This window comes from Cnephaeus nilssonii (genome assembly GCF_951640355.1).
Source record: "Cnephaeus nilssonii genome assembly, chromosome: 3".
NCBI classification, from domain to species: Eukaryota; Metazoa; Chordata; class Mammalia; order Chiroptera; family Vespertilionidae; genus Cnephaeus; species Cnephaeus nilssonii.
Window position 1 is genome coordinate 87832090 of NC_137074.1, and position 23428 is coordinate 87855517.

At 41.2% G+C, this 23428-nt stretch overlaps 1 pseudogene across 1 annotated transcript; it reads right to left on the reverse strand.

Moving 5' to 3' along the window:
• Positions 1-7140: 7140 nt before the first annotated feature.
• On the reverse strand, positions 7141-8504 carry LOC307096759 (nuclear prelamin A recognition factor-like; annotated as a pseudogene). The gene has a single exon. The product of its transcript is annotated as a nuclear prelamin A recognition factor-like (transcript).
• Between the last annotated feature and the right edge of the window lie 14924 nt (positions 8505-23428).

Below are 23428 nucleotides of genomic sequence, written 5' to 3' on the forward strand. Positions count from 1 at the left end.
AAGAGGGGGCTCATTTTCTCTGGGGGGAGGGGAGTAGAGACTCTAGTTCTGATCTCTATTCCCCTTAAAAGAGGGGATGAATATTCTGGCTCCCTACTTGGGCTTGTGGGACATTAACACCAACAGAGGGGTTGAGGGGTTTCATTACTGTCCGGTGGGTATGGAAGACTTGGCTCCCTAGTTAGCCTTTGCAGATGTGGGGGAGAATGGGCCCGCAGCTTTTTCTGTGTTGTTTGACTATAATAGAAGATTTTTGTATAAAATGTTTCTGTTTTATTAAGTTGCACTTTTTCTTGGTCCTTTGGTTAAAGAGAGCAAGCTGTTTTTGTTTTTGTTTTTTAATATTCATAGAATACATTTATATTTATTGTTTAGATCTTATTTTTTAAATTTTATTTTTTAATTATAGTTTACATTTAGTATTATTTTGTATTAGTTTCAGGTGTACAGCATAGTGGTTAGACAATCATATACTTTACAAACTGTTTCCTCAATATTGCCACTACCCATCTGGCTCCATACATTGTTATTATAATATCATAACTGTATTCCCTATGCTGTACTTTACATCCCTGGGACTATTTTGTAACTACCAATTTGTACTTCTTGATCCCTTCACATTTTTCACCCAGTCCCTCAACTTCCTCCACTCTGGCAATCATCAGTCTGTTCTCTGTATCTGCTCTTTTAGTTTTGTTTGTTTATTTTGTTCTTTAGATTCCATCTGTAAATGAAAACATATGGCATTTATCTTCCTCTAACTGTCTTATTTTACTTATACCCTCTAGGTACAGCCATACTGTCACAAATGGTAAGATTTCATTCATTTTCATGATCAAGTAATATTCCATTATATATATACTAAATAATGCTTCAATGAACATGGGTGCGTATATTCTTTGAATTAGTGTTTTTGTTTTTATGTTTTCCATATATGGTATACCCAGAAGTGGAATCGCTGGGTGATAAGACAGTTTTATTTTTTTATTTTGAGGACACTCCACACTTTTCCATGGTGGCTTCACCAGTCTGCCTTACCGCCAGCAGTGCTCGAGGGTTCCCTTTTCTCCACATCCTTGACAACACTTGTTTGTTGATTTATTGATGATAGCCATTCTGACAGGTGTGATGTGATATCTCATTGTGATTTTAATTTGCTTTTCTCAGATGATTAGTAATATTAAGCATCATTTCATGTGTCTACTGGACATCTGTATGTCTTCTTTGTAAACGTGTCTATTCAGGTCTTGCTCACTGTTTAATGGAATAGTTTGGTGTGGTTGTTTATTTTTGTTTTGTTTTGTGTGTGTGTGTGTGTGTGTGTTGGTGTTGAGTTGTATGAGTTCTTTATAAATTTTGGATATTTACTCCTTATTGGATGTATCATTGGTGAATATTTTCTCTCATTCAATAGGTTGTCTTTTTGTTTTATTGATGGTTTCCTTTGCTGTGCAAAACCTTTTACATTTTATGTAGTCCCATTTGTTAATTTTTTTCTTTTGTTTCCCTTGACCATGAGATATATCATAAAATATATTGCTAAGATAAATGTCAGAATTTTTACTGCCTATTTTTTCTTCTAAGAATTTTATGGTTTTGAATCTTGTATAAGTCTTAAATCCATTTTGAGATTATCTATAATAATTCTATAATAATAAAAGCATAATATACTAATTAGACCAGACAGCCAAAAGACCTTCTGGATGTCATTCCAGATGTCCTTCTGGATGAAGCTGCGGCATTGGAGGCTGAGGCAGAGGCTGTTAGGGGCAATCAGGCAGGCAGGTGAGCAGTTAGGGCAATCAGGCAGGCAGGCAAATGGTTAGTGGCGATCAGGCAGGCAGGGTTGGCCCTAAACTGGTAGTCCAACATCCCCTGATATCCTCTATTTCTTTAAGGAGACACTTGCTTTTTATAGTTTTAATCTTGTTCAAGTTGCAACAGGGTGCAGGCCGGGCTGAGGGACCACTCCCCCCCGTGCACGAATTTTGTGCACTGGGCCTCTAGTTCTTTTATATAGTGTAAGAAGGTTGTCTAGTTTAATTTTTTTCCATATATTTGTCCAATTTTCCTAATATAATTTATTGAATAGACTATCTTTGCCCCATTGTATGTTCTTGTCCCTTTGTGAAATATTAATTGACTATAATGGCCTGGGTTTATTTATGAGTTCTCTATTCTGTTCCATTGGTTTATATATATCCATTTATTCTAGTACCATGCTGTTTTTATTATTATGGTCTTGTAGTATTGTTTAATATCAGGGAGCTTGATACTTCCAACTTTGTTCTTTTTTTTTTTTTTTTTTTAAGATTGCTGTGGCTATTTGAGGTTTTTTGTGATTCCATATAAATATTTGGATTATTTGTTCTAGTTCACCATTGGTATTTTGATAGCAAATGCATTAAATCTATAGATTACTTTGGATAATATGGATATTTTAATGTTTATTCTTCATATTCATGAGCATGTTATATGCTTTCCTTTATTTGTATCTCCTATTTATTTCTTCAGTGTGTTAAAATTTTCCATGTACAATTCTTATACCTCCTTTTGTTAAATTTAGGCATTTTACTTTTATAGATACAGTTGTAAATGGGATTTTTTTTTTATTTTCTCTTTCTGATAGTTCATTATCTATAATAATAAAAGTGTAATATGCAAATCAACCAAACAGCAGAACGACCATCTGGATGACCTTCCGGACAACCATGCTATGACACCCACTAGCGCCAGGCCAGCCAAGGCGGTTGCGATGCGATTGGTTGGGGGCCCAGCCATTGCCCCATGATCGTCCTGTAGAGGGAGGCCCAGGCCACGGGCCAGCATGGCGATCAATCGGGGGGCTCCATGATCGCCCCAAAGAAGGACGCCCAGGCCACCCTCTGCAGGGCAATCGATCAGGGGGTTCTGCAGAACCGGGGAACTGGGGGGAAGGGGGGCGAGGGAGTGTGCCAGCGGACGTGGGCAGCACCAGGCCAAGGCGGGTGTGGGCGGGGGGGGGGGGGCGCGTGGCTGAGAGGCAGCTGGGGCTAGGGGGGCAGCTGGGGCTACAAGGGCCTACCCTTGTAGAATTTCATGCATTGGGCCTATAGTTAGTGTATAAAATACAACGAATTTCTAAATATATTTGTGAGTGCCCCACGTTGGGCTGCCAGTTGCGAATGTCCCCCCCCACGTCCCGCGTGGTTCAGGGTTCAGGTTCAGGGTTCGAGCTCTGGAGGAGGCCACACGCAAATGAAAGAGACTAAACAAGAAAATATTAATTTGGCAATTGGGGGCCAGGCAAAAGCCCAAGAGAGGACTCTGCTTTGCTCTGGGATCCCTTTTATTCAGGTTTGGGATCCACCTATAGCCCATAGGCAGGCAATTTCCAGTAACAGGCAAACTATCTTATCAGTAAGGATTTACATAAGACTAAAAGGTGGATGTTGCTTCAGCTACCTTTGTCTCAACTAGACTGTGGGTGAATGGTGCTGACCCTTGCCAGAGCCTCAAGGTTGACCAGCCTTCCGGGTTCCTTGTCCACACCTCTCTGCTAGTGAAGGCAATGGGCAGCTTCCAACACATATTTTATCCTTCTATTTTATTGAATTCAGTTCTAGTGTTTCTTTGGTAGAATTGTTAGTGTTCTCTATATACAGATTTATGTCATCTTCAAATAATGTCAGTTTTACTTAGTCCTTTTCAATTCGGATGCCTTTTATTTCTTCTTCTTGTCTGATTGCTGTGGTTAGGACTTCGAGTACTATGTTGAGTAAGAGTGGTCAAAGTGGGCATCCCTGTCTTTTTCTTGATCATAAAGGATGCACTTTTAGTTTTCCCTCATTGAGTGTGATATTAGTTGTGGGTTTTTCATATATGGCCTTTATTATGTTGAGATATGTTCCCTCTATTCCCACTTTGCTGAGAGTTTTTATCAAAAATGGGTGTTGGATTTTGTCAAATAGTTTTTCTGCATTTATTAATACTATAATATGATTTATCCTTCATTTTGTTTATGTTAAAGGAAGCAAGTTGCCCTGGCCGGCTTGGCTCAGTGGATAGAGCGTCGGCCTGCGGACTGAAGGGTCCCAGGTTCGATTCCGGCCAAGGGCACATGCCTGGGTTGCGGGCTTGATCCCCACTAGTGGGTGTGTGGGAGGCAGCCGATCAATGATTCTCTCTCATCATTGATGTTTCTATCTCTCTCTCCTTCTCCCTTCCTCTCTGAAATCAATAAAGAAATATATATATTAAAAAAAAAAAGGGAGCAAGCTTTTGTTTGTTTTGTTCATGACTGTTGACATTTCTGGGTTCCTAGCTTTTTCAGCACCAAGTTGGAGGGAAATGGAGGAAAAAAACCAAAACTCTAGTGATCTCACCACGTCATTCCTTGGGTCTGAAGATTTCTTGCTGGTCTGTCCGCACTGTCCGCATCTTTCCACATCTCGGGCTTAAGTTTGTTTTATATCTATTATGATGGGTTGTTTTTAATATATATTTAGTGAGAGAAATGGGAAAAAAGTACTTATACTACATTTTTTTCAGAAGTGAAAATACCAAGTCTATAGGGTTTTAGTGAAGAGTAAATAAGATAAATTTTATCCAGGGTCTAGAATAGTGACTATTATTTAGTGACATTTAATAATTATTAGCATTCTACTCTGACATCTGCATAAGTATCTTGAAAATTAATTAAAAGACTGATTACAAAAAATGAAGAATTTTTTTCATTGATGGTATGATACATATTAAATTCACACATTTGGTAATTATCTTTTATCAATAACTTGCATTGAGTTTGTTAGAAAGTAAGGATTTTTTGTATACATTCTACTAAATGAAAGTCATATTTCTTCTGTACAGCCCTTGCATGGGTTTAATTATTTTAAAATCTTTGGTACAAGCTCCCAATTTATATTTCTTAAACATAATTACTAAAAAGTAATTACATCAACTGGTCTCACTGCCCTATTGCCTTCCCATCTGTCCTTGACATTTAAATGGATTTTCTTGGGATGAAAGAGCATTGAAAAAAAAAGAGAGAGAGAAAGTGATAAGAGCATAAATAAAAAGGGCTCAAACTACTGAATTCTCTCTCCTGTTTAGCAGTTTGAAACCGTAGAGAAACAATTGTAGAAATGCTTTCCAGTTAAGCTGTTCCATATCCAGTTTTCATAATGGTACAAAATGAAAAATCAGATAGTGGACAAGGCAAGATCAATTTGACAGTCTTTATCCCTTTTTCTCCTTTTTTGAAGACCCATAGATTACTTGTGCTATTTTTTAGGAATTGGTCCAAACACCCTTGACTGAGAATTTGCAAATTTGCTGTTAACTAGTGTTCTTATTGTTTTTATTCCAAACCTTTGATCTACACAGCACCCTCTCATTTTTTTTCATGTGTGTCTTTTCACTTCTTTATATTAAATGTTACTGTTTCCAAAGTCTTTGCACAGAGCTCTGTGATCTTAGGAGGAAAAGCACTATATAAATCTAACAAGCAAAGCCAAGATTGAAATTCAATATAGAAGAACCTCCAGAAATTATTAAAGACTTCACTGAAAGAAAAATTAAACCTAGATATCCCATTTCCTCATATTTTCACTGCAGTAGAATCAGTGAAATCAATATATCTTAAATGAACCGCACGCAGTCTATTCAGGAGAATGACTTTGGGACAAAATTGAGCTGCTTCTAAAATGTGTTAAGATTGCTCATTCCCTGAAACAGTGTGCACAGAGTTTTAGCAAGATTTTTTAATCTAAATTGCAAAAGTGAATTCCAGTGCATTTGATAGAACTAAAAATAGATGTTAATGGACCCCAGTATTAAAAATTGAAAATTTCATAGCACAGTCACAATATTATTAAGAGATCATAACCGTTTCATAGTTGGAAGTAAGGAGCTTCAGGATTAAACTGTTTGTAAATATGACAGACTAGAGGCCCGGTGCATGAAATTTATTCACTGTGGGGGGCGGGTCCCTCAGCCCGGCCTGCACCCTCTCACAGTCCAGGACCCCTCAGGGGATGTCCGCCTGCCGGCTTAGGCCTGTTCCTAAGCCAACAGTTGGAAATCTCTCTCGCAGTCCAGGACCCCTCGCTCCTTACCACCCAGCTACTCACTGCTCCTTACCACTTAGCTCACTGCTCCTTAGTGCTGCCATGGAGCCAGGAGAGGATCCCGCCACTGCCACTGTGCTTGCCAGCTGTGAGCCCTATCTTTCTGTGTACTTGTCTGTGGGCCAACTGCTCTCTTCCTTCTCACTTAGGGTGAGCAGCATGTGAGGGCAGAGCGTGCTGTTGTGGAACGCAGAGGGCTGCCCGGAGCTGAGGGGAGTGGCCAGGCCACAGGGTGAGAGGTGGACAAGAGGACACTATCTCATCCAATTGTGGGGTGGGCTGGCCAGCCTTCATCTGCCTGACCCCACCCAGGGAGGGACTGAGCAGGGTGTCCGCCTCTCCATTCTCTATCCTTCCATCGGTGACACCTGTCACCCTTGCCAGGCCTCCCCCAAAGTAAGTTCAGCTCAATCCCTGAATGTAAAAGGGCATGGCGAGGGAGAGGGGACTCCACTCCAGTGCCCCCTGATTCCCAGCAACAAGACCTGGTCGATAGGACCTGGTCTCAGGACGGTGGCCACAGCTGCAGAACATAGATCTGTTTCAAGAAAAGTTGGAAATGCAGACTTTTGTATCAGCCCCTATTCCAAAAGGTGGCAGTTTATTCACATTGTGGCAAAGACACCTTCAAGAGTAACATAAGTGGGTAAAGTCAGGGCCAAGCTGACTTTTTTGGATGACATTTCCTCATCCAATTTCTATGAGGCATGTGGGTAGAACCAAGTCTCACCTCTTCGCAGGGCACTTCTGGGACTTTTTTAAGCCTGAAGGACAGTAGTCTGTCTCCATTCTTATTCTTTGGGATTTTTTTTATCATCGGATGAAAGGATACGTACATTGGGGCATTCCTCTCGAGATACAATATTCCAGTTGCACCCATGTGATGACAACAGCACCCCTCAGAGGAAGGGAGCTGACAGATGGGGAGCAGGGAATCCTGAAAACCAAAGCGATGACAGAGATGCTAAGCCTTTCCTTCATGCCTCTGACACCCCTCTTCAGGCGGCCTGCAGGCCGGGCATCTGCTGGACCTTTACCACATGATGTCCTGGCAGGCTGTCCTGGGCCCTGCTCGGCGGTGTGCAGGGCTGCCTGGGCCTGGGGGGAGTCGCGATCCCCACCCCCCCAGCCACTCCTGGTACAGCTCCTGCACATGGGCGCTGGTCTCCGGGGGCCACACTGGGATGATAGCATAGATGCCTTCCATCTGCCACAGCAGTGCCCTGTCTGCATGCCCGTCCTCCGCCTGGGCCTGGCCCCTGCCGCTTAGGCATGCCCAGCACAGGCCAGGACCTCCACGAAGTGGCAGGGGAACTTGGCCGTCTTCAGCTTCAGGACCACTTCTGGATGTTCCGAAAGCCATAAGCAGCCTCAAAGCGTAGCAGAACCTCTCCGTCCCTTTTAAGGGTGACCTCCTGGAAGTCTTTGTTCCTCAGGGTGCGGTAGATGAGCACCCCCATGTCCTCATTGAACAGCTCCTTGGCCATGTGCCTGAAGATGTGCACCAGGGACCCGACGGAGCTGCCACCCTCGTGGAGCCTCACCTCCTCCTCCTTCATGTCTCCAAACAGAGTGTCCACGGCAGTGGCATTCGAGGCGAGGTCACTTTGCTCCATTATCTGGACAATTTCACCTGAGGTTAACACGCAGTCAGCACCTGGGAACTATGTAAAGCTGTGGGAACATCCTCTCGAAGGGCCTCCAGTTTCTTGTCATAACACGGGCCACAGTGACGTGGAAAATCTTGTCTGGGGACAGGTTCTGCTGTCTGGTGAAGTAATCCTTCACCAGAGAGCCCATGATCTGCTGGGGAGACTTGGCCTTGCAGAGGTGGGGGTGATGGGGTGACCGAGCACACGCTCTGCATATCGGTCCCAGCTGGGGCAGGCGGAGGTCAGCATGGGTAGCCGGGGCTCTTCCTCACGGTGCTGGCAGTACCGATGCCCAAATTCCTCCTGACTCTCCAGGATGCTGAAGTCCGCAGCTATCTTCATGTCAAAGACAGTGCGCCCCAAGGCTTTTGAGAAATCCGCAGAGCCTTCTGGGTGCATCAGTGACACTGAGGCTGAATTTAGCAGCAAAATAAGGCAGAGACTGAGGACACATGGACAGTGCCAGCACCTTGTGCTGTGAGGTATCACATTTCTTATTAAGGTTCAGAACACAGAAGAAGTCCTTGGTGTTCTGTTGAGAAACTTGGACTCCCTCCTCTGCAGTCACACAACTGTCACACGCCAGGCAGTCACTCAGAAATGTCTTGGCATCGGCCAGCTTATGGAATTCTCCCTTCTCTCCATTCTCCTGAGCTGGACTCTGGACGTTGACTGTGGCATTCTCTCGGTCATTGGTTTTTGTTTTTCTACTACATTCCTTCCGTGTGCAGTGAAAACACTTCATCTGGAGCGGGGCGGGCAGGGGCCAGCTCAAGTGACCTGGAGGAAGCACGGGGAGAGCAGTCAGTCACCGCTGGTCACCCCTGGAGCTACTGGCAGCATCCTTTCTTCCTTGTGGAGTGTCTAGGGAGGGGAAGTGGCCACAGTGCCCAAGGCCAAGTTCCAGGAGGCCGGCAGCGCTGTGGGGATTGTGCTGGCAGTACTGGTCCATTGGTGCCTGTCCTATCCTTTGGAGAATGTACCTGCAGGACTACTAAAGAAGCCAATCCCTAGTTCCTCCCGCCTCCACCACCGATTGATTGGAGTCTGAGGGCCGGAGGAGGGACCAAGAGGCTGCCTTCCAGCTGCTCTCCAGTCCCTGCGCCACTCACTTTGGTTCCCTGTTACCCATCCCCTGATCAATGGGAGCCTGCAGGCCGGGAGAGGGACCAAGGGGTCTGCCTTCTGCCCGCTCCCCAGTTGCTGCTGCCGTGGATTCACTGGAGCCTGAGGGACCCGTTTCCCCCATTAGCCATCCCTGATCAATGGAGCCTGAGGGCCGGGGGATGGATTAGTCGTCTGTTCGGTCGTTATGGACCCTGCATTTTTATATATTAGGATAAACAAATAACTTATTTGGAATTTAGCTAGGAGTTTTGCAAGTATCCAATTTTCCAGAAAGAGTATAACCAACACCTAGAATAGTATGACACAGTACACATAACCACCCAAGAATCCAAGAGATAACGGACAGCAGAACACGGATGATTTGAAGATCCTTTCATATTTCTTCTATTCTGGCAACCCAAATTCATTTTTCTAAGTTTAAGGAAGAAACATATGTGAATATATATATCCCTATATGTGAAAGGTAAACTGAAAGATAAATAATTAAAACATAATACACCAAACACATGGAATATATTGTATAAGGCATTTTTGCATACATTTTTCTCATTTAATACCCCCAATTCCCCTATGAGTAAGGAGGTAATAGCTTATTCTAGACTTGAGAGTCACAGTTCCTGATGGGCTCCTAGCCTCTTAAGAGATGCTTCATCTGTATAGGCCTCATTAAAAATACAGCCTAAGGTGGTCATGAATTATACTGTATTACCCTCATTTATATGTGACTTGTTCAGGAGTGAGCCCCTTATTCAAGATCACTCAAAATGTGAGATGCTGGCAATAAAAAAATAAATAAATAAATAAATATTGCAAACCAAACATATTCCTTCTATCAAACCTTCAACTGGACAAATGGAAATAATCTATCAATGGGTGTCTATTTCAGTCAAGGTCCAGCCAAAGACATATCTGATCTTTGAGAAGAGAGAAAGTATTATAGAGAATTGTTACATATATTACTTAAAAGACAAGAAGAAACATTAATTTTGTCATTTTTAAAGTGAAACACCTACCACCCCTAAGACTGTGGAATAAAAGAAACAGGTTTGAATGATTAAGATTTAGAAGCTTAGTCAAAGAGCTCCACAGAGCAGACACGCTGGCTTTGGAGGAGGTATTGGCCAATGGTGCCGAAGTTTCTGACCGTAGAGGAGGGGCTTAATTGTCTGGTACCCGGGCCAGATCTTTAAGAAGCAGGCACTGGCTTCTGGAATTAATGTCTCAGAAAAAGGCATGATAAAGCTAGGCCTGCACACATAGATAAACAACAACAAACCAACAACTATAAACTTGATTCAGTATCTCCTTAGGAAGGAACTGCTGTCCCTTGGGTTAGCATTGCTAGCGTAAGGCTCACAGAAACAAGTAGCTAGAAAACAACCAAAAGGAGCAGGCAGCCAGCAAAACCAATACGTGGCTTAGAATCCTGCTCCAGCATCAGAGAACAAATTACAGAGAGAGGGAAGGGTTTGAATCTGAGAAATAAAAAGTTAATAACTCTCTGCTCCTTTGGCTACTCAGTTTTCATACAAGCTCTTCTATACATATTTTAACTTCCATAATAACAAAATTAGGCTTCCACTTAGTATGATACAACTGTCTTTCATTCAAGTGAAGAGATTCTTTCACTGTACTGAAATAAAAAGGTGTAAATTCCAACAGTTATTGTATCTGAGTCTGGGAAACTGTCACATTATTTATCTCTGATCTATGTTAATTTATCCTCTAATTCAGTCACGGTCACATCTGCATATTTTGTTCTCTGAATTATAAATCTTATTACATGAGAGGTAAATTCTGTTGCAGAATTACAAATTTAACCTTATAAAAAATAATGAGGGAAACAGATAGAAAAATAAAATTACACACACACACACATATACATACAACATACAATTCATATATATGAATTCCTTATTTCTGTATCTTGAGGGTATAGTTTATATTCATAACTTCAATCTTACATGATATATTCTATTTTTCTTTTGTCCTAAATCCAGAAGCTTTAGACCAGAAGAATTCCTTCTATGTTTTTTTTGTTTTGTTTTGTTTTGTTTTGTTTTGTTTTGTTTTTGTGTGTGTGTGTGTGTGTGTGCCTTCAGCTGACAAAGTCATGACTTTTTTTAGTGTGGTAGCCTCTAAATTTTAATCTTGAAGGGTCTAAAATCTTAATGGTCCTTATATTTCTTTTATTGTTGTACTTTTTGTTACCTTATATTAGTTACCAGACATGAAAATACTGTGAGAGTTCGCAAAGAATTATCTGGATTCCAAGGATTATCTTCCCTGAATCCATATTATAGCAGCAACAACTTTCTCCTTGGTAATCTGTATCAGCCACCCCACTGAGAAATAGAGGAACCACTTTATTTATCTGTTGGGTCAGGGGCATGAAGGGCAGAAAAGGGCCAGGTGACAGTCTCAGTTGCAATTCAATAGAACCAAGGCTGTAGGAAATTTCTCTCCCTTGGAGACAGAACCTCCAAATCAGCAGACATCACAGTTGAGGGGATGGAAAAGAAAACCCTGTGATCAAAACTGTTTTAGTAGTGACAGGACCCACTCCTACTTCCACTCTGATTCCCAGGTCTATGTATTCTAGATATATAGGAAACAGTGAACATTTTGGTCGATGATTAAAACACATGCAATGTTCCAAAAGATGGAACCCCATCCTTTCAAATGTCTGAGATTTTTTTTTCTCTAAACTAGCACTCTGAGTCTTCAGTAGGCCTTTCCATCAATGGATTAGGGCAGCTGATGATAAGACCAATAAATTCCATGAATAGGAGCTCTTTGCTGCTCTTATGATTATCTTTTTTTCATGAAGCAGGTTTTTAACTAGAATCAATGTTGTACAAAATGTCATGTTTATGAATAAGCCATACCATAAATCCATAGGTGGTGGTTTTGGCAGAAGCATTAAGGGTAGGAAGGCAAATCCATATTCAGAATGCATGTCTGTTTCAATTATGAAAAAGTTTTGTACCCTCTTTGATTAAGTGGCATAGTACTATGTTGTTTAGTCACCCCAGGAAGTGGCTCCATGCCACGGCTCACTATTGGTCACGGCTGTTGGCAGGTAATGCACTTAGCAGTAGCTAGTCAGTTTAGCATTGGTTCAAACATCCATGTAGATAAGCCCTAGGGATAGGCTCCGCCCCTGCTGTTATGGTTACCATGGACACACTGAGGAAAAAAATGGTGGCTGGATCAAGAGACTGACAGAAACCCATTAAATGTGTCATTGTGTCAACCTAAGAACCTCTTCTGAATCAGATGGCCTTTGCAAAGCATTCAAATAGGACACAATTCTTTTCAAATTCTGAACTCACTGAGAGCTTAATCCACACACCTCTTACACAGACCCTATGTCACCGATTTTCCAATCCTGTTCTTTACAAGTCCCTAACTGTCCAGGAAAACCATTAGTAACTTCTCATGAATTCGTGTAGATTTGTTCTTTTGACCATCACTTGGCCTAGATAAAGTGAACAACTAACTATAGCACTTGAAGCTCTGAGCACTAGAATGTTTTCCTTCAAATTTTCCTCTAAGGTCACCTCTGAGTGAAGCTATCATGGTTGGTGGATAACCAGGACTAGATATTTTGCTCCCTAGCCAAATGGTCATAGGGAACTACCTAAAGACCCACAGGAATAGATTGAGGAAAAAAGGAAATATAGCAACAATTAGGATCAAAAATGTTTGAGCCACATACTCATTCAATTTACATGTACTTTCCAGACTACTTCTTCAAGCTTGAGTTATTATATTTCCTCTTGCTGATTGTTGTTTCATATGCTCAAACTTATGAATTGGTCAGATAGGTAACATCATTTCATAATGAAAAGCACAGGTCACATGGGCATTTGTCCCATAGTTCAGTATATTCCAGGGCTCAGCAGTAGCAAGCAATGAGCTATGTCTCAAAGGAGTGAATAGCTATTTGCAGAGGAGAGCAAGCATTTCCCAAAACCCCACAGGGGCTTCTCTATAATTCTCTCATTAGTCCTTGCTAGATGATTCATACAGACTCCTGATTTGTCCCAGACACTTTTAAAAATAGTAGATCTTTTGTTCATAAAGTGAAATGAAATATTAACTGGGACTTCAGCCTAGAATTTCTGCTAAGCCATTTCTTGCTCTAATTCTCACTAAACACTGGCAGACTTACAGGTGACTTGGTAAATTATTTAAACTAACATACTTAAGTAGGTATATGATACTCCCCAATCCAAAAGACCCAACAAGCACTGGATTTCTTTCTGACAATTCTCTTTCTTCAACTTGTCTTTCAATGTGAGGGGAATATTATGACACTAGAGGCCTGGTGCACAAAATTTGTGCATGGAGCGGGGGGTGTCAGACATCCCTCTCACAATCTGGGACCACTAGTTCCTAACTGCTCATCGGCCTGCCTGCCTGATTGCCGCTAACTGCCTCTGCCTGCCAGCCTGATCACTCCTAACTGCCCTCCCCTGCCAGCCTGATTGCACCTAATTGCCCTCCCCTGCTGGCCTGGTTGCCCCCAACTGCCCTCCCCTGCTGGCATGATCTCGCCCCGAACGGCCCTCCCCTGCAGGCCTGATGTCACCCCCAACTGCCTCCTCTGCTATCCAATTTGGTTCTGATTGGTCGGTTCCTATGCTAGCATCAAAAGCTCTACCTCCTAGGCAGCCATTGGCTCCCCACTGCACCCAGATTTGGTTCTGATTGGTCAGTTCCTATGCCAGTCAGCATCAAAAGTTCCTCTTCCTAGAAAGCCATTGGTTCCCCACAGCACCAACCTTTGGTTCTGATTGGTCAGTTCTATGCCAGTCAGCTTCTGAAGCTCTGCCTCCTAGGCAGCCATTGGTTCCCCACAGCACCCAACTTTGGTTCTGATTGGTCAGTTCCTATGCCAGTCAGCATCTCCAGGCTATCTCTGGGCCTGATCAAAGAGGCGGGGCTTAACAGCAGCCCCCATGGAGGCAAGGAGAGAAAGAAAAGCCTGGCTGCTGGTGAAGATCAGAAAGAAAGAGGGAGAGAAAGGGAGAGGTAAGTACACTGACCAACAGCTTCCACTGAGGCTGCAGATCAGACCCTGACTCACTTTCTGGGTCTCAGCCACCTGGGCAGTCAGTGCTGGGTCGCCAGGCTATAGGTGGGCAACCCAGCGCTGACTTCTGGATGGTCAGCGTTTGGTCCTGAGCAGTCATTACAATCCTGGGCTTTTATTTTTAAGACTAGTAGCCCGTTTGCACGAAGATTCGTGCAATAGACCTTCATTCACCTGGCTGCCTGCACCAGTTTTCTGCCGGCACCAGGGACCCAGGCCTTGGCTGTGGCCACCGCCTTCTGCCTTTTTCAGGGTCGGGGCTTGGCCCCGGGCGGTGGCCTTGGGCTCTGCGGCACCCAACATCCTTGCTAAGGATCGCAGGAGCCGACCCCCAGTGGTTTCCTGCGATCCATGCAGGCTGCCCACTGGTGCCCAAGGCCCGGAAAGCCTCGGCCCCTGGGACCCCCGGGAGCGGCAGGAGGGGCCGGGCCACGCCCCCCCAGGTGGCCGATCGCCTCCGGGACCCCCGGGAGCAGCGGCATGGGCCCAGCCACGCCCCCGGGTGCCGATCGCCCCAGGCACCCCGGGGAGCAGCGGCATGGGCCCGGCCACGCCCCCTGGGGTGCCGATGGGCCCAGCCACGCCCCTCCGGGGTGCCGATGGCCCCAGGCACCCCCGGGAGCGGCGGCATGGGTCCGGCCATGCCCCCCGGGGTGCCGATGGGCCCGGCCACGCCCCCCGGGGTGCCGATAGCCCCAGGCACCCCGGGGAGCGGCGGCATGGGCCCGGCCACTGGGCACCGCCATCTTGATCTTCTCAGCGGATATGCCACCTGGAGTCCCGCCCCCAGCCTCCTGCCGGCCCAATCGTGGGCATAGCGGAGGTGCGGTCAATTTGCATGTTTCTCTATTATAAGGTAAGATGTTTCAGACCTTTGTACTCTTAGAAATGTCCCTGAGTTAGCAGGCCCCTAAATATTCTTGGAGTTTATGTAATACCCTCTGATTCACATAAACTGTGCTAAAAATCTAAAATACCTGCTACCCTCTGTTCCGAATGTCAAATAAGCCATTATGTCAGTGGAACAATGTGATGTTGTACAGAATATAAAAACTATTAAGATCTCTGTAGAATACATTATCACAGAGACCAGAGAGTTGATATAGTCCTGAGGGGAGATTTCAAAAAAATGTAATCTTGGTCTGCTAGGTAAAAAGCAACAGTCTTCGTAGCCTTTTCAAATTGATATGTAGAAAACTGCATTATCCAGGTCAATAGCTGCATAACAAATACCTAGAGAGCTATCAGTTTGCTCCATAAAAGGTACTATGCTTGGAACAGCAGGTGATACTGGCATCTATACCTGATTCAGACACAAAAATTCATGTTCTCCAAGATTCACCCACTTTCTGCACAGCTACAGGAGGCAAGTTAAATGGTGCTATTAATCATCACACATCTTTCAAGATTTTGATGTTCACCCTAATATCCACAATGCCCTAAGAATGTGGCACTGCTTCCCATCTATTATTTTGGAAAAGAAGAAAAGGTTCTAGAGGCTTCCACTTCACCTGTCTTACTATAATGGCTCCACATCATTGGTCAGATGTCAAATCTTGGGATTCTACCAGTTGCCAATTACAACTATTTCCATTGTACATCCAGGAACTGAAGAGATAACCATAGGTAGGATGAGACCTCAAACATGCTGGGCTCAGTGTGATGTAAAGTAAAGCAAAAATCCCATTTAGCACTGAATCAAATAAAATCTGTTGGCTGGTGGGTCAAGAACAATTATTACATTGTATATTTTCAGGACTAGCTATTAATTCAGAGGAAATGTCTGACAACTTCCAAAAGTTCTGAATAGCTACTTTTTCACAGTGTGAAAATACTCTAGCAAATTCAATTATCTTTGGGAGGTATTTGAAAGATCCATAATCCTAGATTGCATACTTGTGGCATTGCTGTAGGGCCTTTTCTCCAGGGAAATCTAGAATCTCCTTAAATATTTTTTTTTAGGCTTAGCCCTGGAAACTAGATGAAAAACAATGATTTATTATCGTGGTACATCAATTTAGGTTTAGAACCACCAGATCTAGAGTTTTTGTTTTTTTTCCTGTTATCTAAATTAAATTTTAGTAACCAGACTATATATTTATTGATAGTGATACTATGATCAATTAACCACCAATAAATATCCCTGAGAACCAAAACTTTCCTAATTATCAATTTATCATCCCTACTGTCCTTGTCAGTAAAAAAGGTTAAGCACTGTCACCTTGCCTCTGTATTTCAGGTACCCAGTTATTCCCACTAAAAATGGAGTGCTCATGTCTATTGCATCATCTCTATCATCATACTTGTTCTACAAAGGACAGCTAACATAGAGCATTGGTGATGCTCTACTCATCAATATATTTCTTGATATCTTAATCAATGGAGAGTTCTCTGGAGCCTCTGAGGTTATCCATTGGGAGAGTAGGTATGTATATCATGTATAAAAATTCCCTGACAATATTTCTTACACTCTATTTATACAGATTTATTTTCATTAATGACTTCAGGCAATTTTTAGCATCTCCACTTCATTAAATGCAGATCATGGCTGAGTCCAAGCTTTAGTCAACCAACCAAGCAAACTATCACCGCACTTCCAGGTGCACAAGTTGACATATTAACCCAGAATCTCTGGTAAGCACGTTCATAGCAACAAATTCAACCTGATTCAGTGTTTATTTCATCCTCCTTCTTCTAACATTCTTGAATATATTCTCACAGATAATTCACATTTCTTCTGATATAAATTAGCAAAATCTTGAAATTATTTTGACACAATAACTACTTTCTCCTCGGGCTTTTTTGTACTTGCCTCTTTGGAGCATGTTGCAATATGTCCCTGCTTATGGGCCTAGTGACAAAAAAATGTTATGGGGATTATTCTTAAACGAAAGTAGCATCTCTTTGCAAGAAAACTACTACAAATATTGTTATAAGATATTCAAGCAAGAAAAGATTTATGAGGCTAGTGCAGAGAACCCACTTCTAGAAGCTCAAAGTGACACAAGTTTTAGATGCTCAATTTTTCACTTTGTCATAACATTCATGTGAGATAGCTGCAATTCTGACTATGCCTCATATTTTAATTCTGCAACCAAATGAAACTTTGTGTTTAATTTTAGCCATATTGGCCATTTATTTCTTATTTTAATTTATTTTTAAATATATTTTTAAAATTATTTCAGAGAGGAAGGGAAAGGGAGATAGAAACATCAATGATGAGAGAGAATCCTTGATCAGCTGCCTCCTGCACACCACTTCCTGGGGTTCAAGCCCACCTGCAACCCAGGCATGTGCCCTGACTGGGAATTGAATCATGACCTCCTGGTTAATAGGTCTATGCTCAACCACTGAGCACACTGGCCGTACTGATTTTATTTTATTTTTTTGAGAGAAAAACATTCATTCATTGTTCCACCCATCCATGAATTCATTGGTTGATTCTTGTATGTGCCTTGACCAGGGATTGAACCTACAAAACTTTGCCTATTGGGATAAGGTTCTAAACAACTGAGCTATCTGGCCAGGGAAAAGCTATACATTTATAATATTACTAGGGGACCAGTGCACGAATCTTTGTGCACGGGGGATGGGTCCCTCAGCCCGACCTGCACCCTCTCCAATCAGGGAGCCCTCAGGGGAGCCCTCTCCAATCCGGGAGTTTCTGTCTGTCTTTGCAATCATCTGAGTGAATTGTCTGAGACCCCAATCTAGTTTGGTTTGTTGTTCACAGAATAATAGAGGCATTTTTTTTCTTTGCTTCATTGGTGGAGATTTCCTGGAAGTTTTAGGATATCTTCCCTTTAATTTTTCCTAGACACTCTGATTTTACTTATGTCTCTCACCTTTGCTTTCCCTCCATTCCCCACCACAACAGTAACTTGCTCTAGGCTCACTTTGCTCTAGTGTCTAGGACAGTGGTCAGCAAACTCATTAGTCAACAGAGCCAAATATCAACAGTACAACGATTGAAATTTCTTTTGAGAGCCAAATTTTTTAAACTTAAACTTCTTCTAACGCCACTTCTTCAAAATAGACTCGCCCAGGCCATGGTATTTTGTGGAAGAGCCACACTCAAGGGGCCAAAGAGCCTCAGTTTGCCGACCACAGGTCTAGGAGATCCATCTGCCACCAGAACTATGATTCCCATCATTCCTGGTGCTCCCTGCACTCTGGGCTTCTGCTTCCAGTCCTGGGGCTGCCACCAGAACTACTATTCACAGAATTCCTGGTGCTCCCCGCACTCTTGGTTTTCCATTCCTGCTCTGGCTTCGTCCAATGGCCTCCCACTCTGCCAAGTCCTCAAGCCGCCAACTCTCCCTCTCTGTTCTCAATCCAGTGGCTTGGGGGGAGCAACCAAGGGAGCCATGTGCCCCCCAAGCCACCGGCTCTCCTGCTCTGCTCTCCACCCGGTGCTTATGTATGCAAATTAGCCTGCCATCTTTGTCAGATTAATTTGCATACTCACGCCTGCATTGGCTGGTGGGTGTTGTGGAGGTACAGTCAATTTACATATTTCTCTTTTATTATATAGGATATTAACATTAATATGCAGATATTAATGCTCACCCAAGGATATGTTTTTATTTCTTTTTAGAGAGAGAGAGAGAAAGAGAGAGAGAGAGAGAGAGAGAGAGAGAGAGAGACATCAATGTAATGGAAACTTTGATCAGTTGCCCTCTATATGCTCTTGACCTGGGATCAAACCTGCAACCTTTTGGTGTACAGGACAATGCTCCGACCAACTGAGATACCTGGCCATGGCAGGGCTATATATTTCTTGATTGTTACTTGACCTGAAATATTAAAGATGTGACCATGTCATTTTGTTTCTGTAAGTACTTCAATGAATTTGGAAAATCTGCAACGCAGACTTTATAATCATCAGTAACAAATCTCTTCTTACTCATCCAGCCTTGCTATCTTTTACTAAGGTATTCTGCTAACAGAACCTTGTTAGAATTATCTGGCAAAAAGGAAATGTGGTTTATAGAGTTTAAGCCTGAGTATCACAAAACAGAGATAGAAGTGGGTATTTGGAGTTGAGAAACAATAAATTTTAAAATTGGAATAGTAGCTGAATAGAAAGAATCAGTTGGGAGAACAGTCAAATTAAAGGTAGAGCATTATGGGGAAGATGTTGGACTCTCTCTATAATTGATCATTTGCTTGGGTCAGTTGCACATATATTGCTAATTGCATAGGCATGCACATCCTTGGAATAATTCTTGTTCTCATACTTAAGGACATTTGAGTGAGTGCATTTCTTCTACCAAATAAAATACATCTAAACAGTTCTTCAATTTAAAGGTACCAAGAAACATTGGCAAATATGTTCTCATATACAGTGGGCTCCTTTTTCATTCTGCTTATGGTTTCTTTTGCTGTGCAAAAGTTTTTTTTTTTTAATGTAGTCCTATTTATTTTTTAGATGTATCGACAAACATATTGCTAGGAGAGATGTCTGAGATTTTGCTGCCTATTGTTTCTTCTATTGTTGTTATGGTTTCATGACTTACATTTAAGTCTATCCATTTTTAGTTTAATCTTGTGTATGGTATAATTTGGTGATCAGGTTCTATTTTTTTTTTTTTTCATGAAAGCTTCTGCAAAAAAACATATGGGAGAACATATTTGCCAATGATACATCTGATTAGGGGTTAATTCCTAAAATATATAAAGAACTCATACAACTTAACAAAAGGAAGACAAACAATCCAATTAGACAATTGGCAAAAGAACTAAATAGACACTTCTCCTAAGAGGACATACAGATGGCTAAGAGAGATCTGAAAAAATGTTCAACGTCACTAATGATCACAGAGATGCAAATTAAAACCAAAATGAGGTGTCACCTCACACCTACAAGAATGGCTACCATCAACAAATCAACAAATGACAAGTGATAGTGAGGATGTGAAGAAAAAGAAACTCTACTACACTGCTCGTGGGAATATAAATTGGTGCAGCAATCATGGAAAACAGTATGGAATTTCCTCAAAATATTAAATATGGAACTATCATTTGATCCAGTGATACGACTTCTAGAAATATATCCTAAGAAACCTGAAACACCAATCAGAAAGAATAGATGCACCCCTATGTTCACAGCAGCACAATTTATAATAGCTAAGATCTGTAAATAGCCCATGTGCCCATCAGTAGATGAGTGGATATAAAAGCTGTGGTACATTTACACCATGGAATACTATGCAGCAGTAAAAAAGAAGGATTTCTTACCCTTTGAGACAGGATGGAGGGACCTGGAAGGTATTATGAAAAGTGAAATAAGCCAATCAGAGAAAGATAAATATCATGATCTCATTCATATGTGGAATCTAATTAACAAAATAAACTGATGAATAAAAGATCCAGAGACATAGAAGCATGGAATAAACTGCCAAATCTCAGAACAGGGTGGCAGAAAGAGATTAAGCAAAGAACTTATATGCATTGCCCCTGGACACAGGCAATAATGCTGTGGAGGCCTGGGGTAGGGTTTGGGAGCCAGGGGGTGGGGTCATTGGAGAAAAAGGAGGGCATCTCTAATACTTTCAACAAAAAAGATAAATTAAATAAATAAATAGATAAATAAATGAATAAATAAATAAATAAATAAATAAATAAATAAATAAATAAATAAATGTAAAAAGAAAGGCAGTACTCAGTGAATTGCTCACTGCTTATTTGGCAAAATTAACAGTTTAATAAAAGTCCAGATATGTAATTCTAGAAATTGGACATCCTCATATTATTATTGTGTTAACTTCTACAAATAGATTTTCTTTGGTTTGGTTGCAATGAATTCAAATATGGTGTCATTCTATTTTACGATAAAATTATTCATACACATAATACATTTTGCTAACTTTTTTTTTTCAATTTTATTTGTTACATAAAAGTGGAGGGATTAAAACAAAAGCATTCTGACTTATCCAAATAATTGTACTGAATTCTTTCTCCGGGAAATTTGAATGTCCAATCCACTTAGAAGAACATTTTACCTGAGCTATGTATAATCCCCACTAGAAATTGACTTTAGCTACAAAATTTTTTCTTGTGAAATTGGTTTCTAGAACCATCTGCTAAGGAATGATTATCTAAGGGTCTGTTCACAACTAAGCTTTCAGAATCACAAGGTGAGCAACCAATTCCTTAAAGAAGTAGTGATCACCCTGAGGCAGAATGTTACTCCCAACAACCATTGCTATTCCAGATAAGCAGCTATAATTACATTTTAGTTAAACAAAGTGATAATATGGTAATAAGGCAGCATTTCTGATGCTTTATTTTTTAATGTTTAACTATATTTTTTGTTTACTACAGTAAAATTATTATAGTCTCTATATACACCATTATGCATCCACATTTTTAAAAACAAGAATGCATTTAATTGCATGTTGGTGGTGCATAATATATTTTGGTTAAGATTGCTAAATAAATGTTTCTAAAGAAAATTATAAAATAATTTTATAGTTTCACAAGGCAGCATCTATAACACTTCATGCTAGTGTGTTATTCTATTTAATCCCAAATGCAACTCTCCCATCATCAAGTTATAACAAAAAAAATCATATCTAAGCCATGCATTTGCTTTACTCACCTCTCATACATTCCTGCTTTATCTAAATTACACCATGATTTTTTTTTTATAAATTAATGCTTCATTGACTCTATTACTGCCTTGAGGAGTAAGAACTTGTTAAATATATGTGAATATTATAACATGGTTATTTTCCACAATTTCTTAACTTTTAGACTGGCCTACTTACAAGTAGTGTTGTATGCAACTGTGAATATTATATTCTACATGTACATATACTATATGAAGTTGCAAGCAATATATCTGTAGTAAAGGGCTAAAATTATAAAATAATACTTATTGATATCATGCTCTACATAGAATTTAGTAAAAAAATTAAATAGTGTAAAGGAAAGGATATTTATAATGTAGATGTAAGGCTGCACTGTTACACAGGGCTAATTTTGGCTGTTATTTGTTAACTAATTTAAGTAACTACATTGATTCTTGCAATGAAATAAAATCCTATAATCTTAAGTTTGTCACTCTAATATACACACACTTATGGTGATTATCCTGAATCTAAGTATGTTATACAGGAAATAGTATTCCATCATATTCTTCTAGGAAGTTATTTCTTAACTTACTGCTTTCTATGAAAATCATTAATATTTCCAGAAAAGTGACAAGCCCAATCATAGAGCAGTTAGAATTTTAACAGAGGACCAGGGTAAGAGGAGTTGAGTTTTCCTGGGTTGGAACAAGTTTCAAAGCCTTGCCTCAAAAACTACCCCTGCAACGGGAGTCGGGATTAATAGGATCAAACTGTGAAATAATTCATACCCGAGAGAATTATGAAAAATAGTAGATAAATTAGCTGTCAATTAGTAGAGGTCCAAAGCTGGGGTGATGCAAATAGATGCAGGTAATGTAGGAGAGGTCAGGGAAAAAAGGCAAAGCCCTGCTGACTCCATCGTCCATCCCAGGTGACTGGGAGCGTGGCCACGGCCGTGCCTGAGGAGGACGGACATCAGAGGCTGCACATTATGAGGGAAATAAACTCTACTGAGCCGGTCCAGCCAATTCACTGAACAAACAGACAAGCAAACTGTAACAAAAATCCTACAGAAGGAGTCTGGCTCAGTATCCAGAATGACCACTACATATTATCAAAATTATCCAGCTTTTAACAATAATTACAAAAACATATGAGACATTCACAACAATAAAAAAGTGTGATGCAAACATTGGGGAATAAAATAGACAACAGAAAATGCTTTCTTAGAAAGCCTGAATGTCAGCCTTGGTATTTTTTAAAATTAATAAACCAATTTTTATTTTTCACTGAATACCATTTTACGACATCTAAACACATCTATGATAATATTCAACAGATAGTTTTACCATTTTATTCTTAATTTTCTTCTAGATTTTTTAGAAATAATTGACAAATATAATTGTATTTAAATTAAACAATGTAATACTATACACTGCAAAATTATTATCAAGGTCATTAACACATCCATCACCTCACGTAGTGAACTTTTCTGTTGTTGTGAGAACACTGGAGCGCTACTATCATCAAATTTCAAGTAGACAATAGAGTATTATTAACTGTAATCACCATCTATATCTATAAAAGCCTAATATGCTAAGTGTCTGGCAATTCAGTTGACCGTTCAGTTGACTGCTCGACCAGTCACTATGACATGCACTGACCACCATGGGGCAGATGCTCCAACTTATAGGTTAGCTTGCTGCTGGGGTCTGGTCGACTAGGACTGGGTGAGACAGGCCGGATGTGCCCCGGAGCCAACCTCCTGCCCTCCCTGGCCTCTAAAATATTTCTTCTAATTAATTTCCTTTCAATGTGTAGGAATTCGTGCACCAGGCCTCTAGTGATATATAATAGAGTCTC